The following is a 5,000-nucleotide window of genomic DNA, read 5'->3' as shown; positions in this document are numbered from 1 at the left end:
AGAAATCAAAAAGTACCAATTTTCTTGTTTTTTTTTACTTTGCTTGTTTGATTCAAAACAAGAAAATGACTCATAACTTAATAGAAAATAACAAGATTTGGTAGGTTTTTAATTAAATATGGTATGTGTCATATTTCTGGTGATTTCCTCTCATTTTGAGAGGAAATTGCTTTTTGTAAAATTTGGTAGGTTTTGATATTTTATAGAAAATATTTCTGTAAATTTTTTGTTGAACCAAACACAATTTATAGAAATCTCTGGAAAACTTTTAATTAGAAATTTGCCATTGTTAGATATTTTGAGAAAAGTTTTCTCAAAAAGTGTGCAACCAAACACCCACTAAATTAAAAGCTATAAAAGTTAGATATAAATCAATCATTTACTCGTAGCATATCTATGTCACATTAAGTTAGATATAAATCAATCATTTACTCGTAGCATATCTATGTCACATTATCACGTATGCATAATCATTAATCATAACAAATGCTCATATGCTTATTTGTAGCATATCTATGTCACATTATCACGTATGCATAATCATTAATCATAACAAATGCTCATATGCTTATTTGTGCGCCTCTTCTTGTAGTTGCAAATTGTTGCTCAAGTCTCCGGAACGAACTCGCTGGAAAAAGAATGTCAGAGAGTTTAAGATGGAATCTAGAAATACTGCTGCAAAACGTAACAAATTGCACGCTTGTTCGATACAGATCCTAGTTAGGATGCTCATCGTCAAAAAAAAAAAATATGTCATTTGTCCGAAAATGTTAATTTGCAGAAGAAAATGCAATCTTTGACAAAAAGGATTGATTTTTCGACAAGTAGTATACAACTTGTATAATACAAGTCTACAAGTATAGCTAGTTGTTGATGACAAAAAATTAAGGTGTGATTTGAGGGAGTTAAACTTAATTTTTGGGTCTCTTAATTTCCTTTGATGGTTAACCATTAGTTGAGTGTCTTGATATATACTTTGCTACACAAATAATAAAGGCTAGAGGCACCAAAGGTAATTTCTTCCTCTGTCCAATGCTCAAGTCAATGACTGTTTCTAGTTAATCTGGAATGAAAACAGAGTATAGCCTTGTTGAATTTTTGTATGTAATATTGCGTATCTTAGTTTGGTAGAATTCACCATTGTTTATAGATGGTTTATAGGGACACATTGCTAATTTTAATCGAGTGCGTGAAGTTTTGGTTCTACAAGAAGTACGGTATTTAACGACCAAAATTAGTAAATAGACTAGTTGACCGTTGTTAATGTGCATATAATAACGACGGGGTTTTAAAGCATTCGTCGAGTGATTACAAATATTATATAATGATGTGATATGGGATAACGGTTTTCAAATCCCTTCATTAATTTAATCCTAACACCGTCATCATTGGGTCTCCTTAAAAACGAAGGGGTCCATTACCTTCATTAATCATAACTCCTAATAATAACAGGATTAGTTATCAAAATTAATATGAATAACCCGAAACCCAAATCACCTTCTAACCACACCTATATATATTAAACTAAACCCTAGATTAATTAAAAATTATACTATTCTCTCTTTTTAATTCACCTTCAACAAAACCCTCGCCGCGCCCCTGCCCTAGCCACGCCCCTGCCCTAGCGGCGCCCTTGCCACTTTGCCAGTGCGGTTGCTCCAGCTCCCGATCGTTGCTGCGCTGAGTTAGGCCCGCCCCAAACGCGCCTGTTTCGACTCCGCCACCCGCACCCAACCGCCCTCGCAGCTGCAACTCTCGTCGATGCGTACGCCCCACCGTTAGCGATCGTCGGTCGTCGCCCAGGCAACGACGTCACCTGATCAAACTCGGTCCCCCCTCTCGTCGACGTCAGTCCAGCACCGCCACCGTCTCCGTTCTAAGCCGCTGTCGCGCTCAGGGACTACGCCTCTGCTCCTCTCGTCGACGCCAAGCTTTAGCTGTCGTCGCGTTCGCTAGCAACGTCGTCGCCCGACAACCTCCCCGCACGTCGTCGCCCAGCAATCGTCGCCCCTGCAACGTTGATTAATTCGTTGTTTGGTATATTTTCACACTCTTTTAATCAGGAGTTTGGGGATGAGTATCAGGTTAATTTCACACCCTTTATAGTGTTTTTAAGTTAATTTTGCTAATTAATTAAATGTGTAATCTTGGTAAAGGTTAATTTTGTCAATGTTGTGTTTTTCCAATGCTAATGTTTATAAAACTTCGATGTGGCTTCAAGATTAAATGACTCTTTTTCTTTCTTTCAATAAACTACTTATTTTCGTGTTGTTGCCAATAATGCTGGATGCTTATATATTAGGAGAGTCTAATTAATATATGTTGCATTGGTGAACTGTGTAATGTTGTTTGTTGTAAATATGAGGAATTTTAACTTTGACAACGCATGGAATGTTTGTATAGGATTTATGATTGATGTTTATGTACTGAAGCTGTCATTTTTGTTGGCTTAAGGGATAATCTGTGTGCACAAATTATTTTCAAGGTGTCCTTTTCTGTTGTTGAAATTTCCTGTAAAAAATCATGTTGATAAAAAGCTACTGCCACAGTACATCTATTTGGTGTAGGTTGATTTGATCATTTAGTTAGCTCTTTGTTGTCATTTTTAATGATTTTCCCTTTTAATGTTTGTCATTGTCATCTTGGTTCTGGCATTTTGGCATAGGTCTATTTAATGCTTGGATAAAGTTTTATGTGACTGATCTATGGACTGGTCATACTCCCTGGCCATTTAATCAATTGCCAAGGAGTTATAACTTCTTGGTAAAACATGGAGCATTGTGGAAAATGACATACTATGGAAGTGCTCCAAGATTAGTGCATCGGCCACATTTTGCAGCAACATCTGCTTTTATAGCTCGGTAAGTATATATTTGGACCTTCATACTCCCTGGCCATTTAATCAATTGCCAAGGAGTTATAACTTCTTGGTAAAACATGGAGCATTGTGGAAAATGACATACTATGGAAGTGCTCCAAGATTAGTGCATCGGCCACATTTTGCAGCAACATCTGCTTTTATAGCTCGGTAAGTATATATTTGGACCTGAAAGGAGTGTTTTTCCATTCAAGCTGGAGCTCCATTCGTAATTGTAGTAACATCTCAGAATTTGCAAGTTGAACTTTCAGTTCTTTGCGAAAATTTTAGAGGCTGTGAGCATGAACTTGAAGCTAATTAAGTGTATGAAGATAACAATCTTGATCTTAATAATATGCATACTAGTTCTAGTCGGTTAGTAAACTACTTCTTAAAAGTGCGCATTTATGATGGGAGTTAGGATTTTACAGAACTTTGAGGGCTACGGTTTCTTTAGACTTAGAGCATGTTTGGCAAGTGGCCACTTTTGTGGCTTGTAGGCCACTTCGACATATTTGGCAAGTGACATATTTTGATGTATAAGGCATTAAAAAATAAGCTGGGGTACCTAGCTTATTTTTTAGTGGCTTATAACCCACAAGGTTTAACCAAGTAAATGACCAATATACCCCTCATCATTTTAGGAAATTCCAAGCGTCATTTCTCTCTCTCCAATCCCATTAAATGTTTTTTGGTCATTTTAATCCACTAAGTGGATCATAGTCTACTAAAGTTACCAAACACTTTGGCTTATAAACCACTTGGCTTATAATCCATTAGTGGATTGTAAGGCAAGTGGATTATAATCAAAAGTTTCCAAACATGATCTTAACAACAAAGAAATGAAATCACTGGCTTCTATATGTTCACATCAACGTCAAACGATATAAGGCTTCATCGTTTCACATGCAACAATCACATCACTATTCTTTATCACTCCTCAAATTAGCTGTCAATTTTCTTTTACAAAGAATATCTTTTTATGTTAAAAGGTGGCTCGACTCTTAAGAAACTAATGCTTGATACATTTTTAAGAGAAGCTTAAATATGTAAATAGAATATGTCTTTAAGTTTGATAATGATGCATTATATAATACTAACATATGAATTTAATTTTTATAGGATGAAATTGTCCAAGTCAAGTAAGGAAACCCTTCACTTTCAGACATTGAGATAGTTGAGAAAATCTGGGGGAAGCAATGTCATGGTCACATCACTGTATTTGGTGGCGGGACTACTTTGAAAGATTTGAGATGATCGCCCCCTAGTCGATCTGATCTGGAAGCACAGGTTATAGAAGAAAAGGAAAAAAAACCAGATGCTTCAACAACGCTTAGATGAGCAGGAACAACAACAATAAAGGATGTCTAAGTTGGAGTCTTAAGTGAAAGCTATGCAAGAACTTTTTTTTAGGAAATAACCTTCATTGACTCCTCAAACTCGAGAACGTGTGCAACACTAGGTAATTATTTTTTGTAAAATCTCTTATATACTTTTATGATTGACTACTTGCACTAAAAATATGATTTTTACTTAATAAGATAATATTTTCTTAATTGATATTTCTTAATTATGTGATTTTTTTAAAAATTTTCAAGCTATCCATGCAAGATTAGGAGGGGGTAGCACGAGTCTTTTTTTGACGATAATTAGAGATGAAAGAATGTGTCTTCTCCAAACTTTTTATTTTAATTTGTTTTAGATAGTTTCATGTATTTTTCTTTGGAACAATTAGGATATTAACTCTTGTTATTAGTATTGAATATTTGAGGATGATGGAATTTTATTTATTGATGTTATTAAAGAATAAAATTTTTATTTTTTCTTTTATTCATTATTGGGTATTTTTAATATATTTTTGTGGTGAATCTTAGTGTCAGGTGTAGGCATCTAAAAATACCTATAGGTATCCACACACAGCTCGAGACAGAGAGAAGGTGATCACTAGTGGAAATTGGGGTTTCCTTGACGGCAACATCGCTGACGGGAAACTCCCGTCAGCGTTGTTTTTATCGCTAACGGGAATTCCCGTCGGCGATGTTCCCGTCAGCGTGTCTTGATTCCCGTCAGCGATGAAAACATCGCTGACGGGATGTAAACATCGCTGACGGGAACCCCGTCAGCGATGTTTACTTTATAAATC

The 5,000-nt window shown here is 35.8% G+C and overlaps 1 long non-coding RNA gene across 1 annotated transcript; it reads left to right on the top strand.

Moving 5' to 3' along the window:
- Positions 2,888-4,821, top strand: LOC109851207. The gene is made up of 3 exons (XR_002249714.1): positions 2,888-3,028; positions 3,980-4,319; positions 4,732-4,821. It is a non-coding gene; the product is annotated as an uncharacterized LOC109851207 (long non-coding RNA).

Source organism: Asparagus officinalis, chromosome 8, assembly GCF_001876935.1.
Source record: "Asparagus officinalis chromosome 8, Aspof.V1, whole genome shotgun sequence".
NCBI lineage: Eukaryota > Viridiplantae > Streptophyta > Magnoliopsida > Asparagales > Asparagaceae > Asparagus > Asparagus officinalis.
Note: the sequence above shows the minus strand (reverse complement) of the source record. Positions and strands in the feature narration are given on the sequence as shown.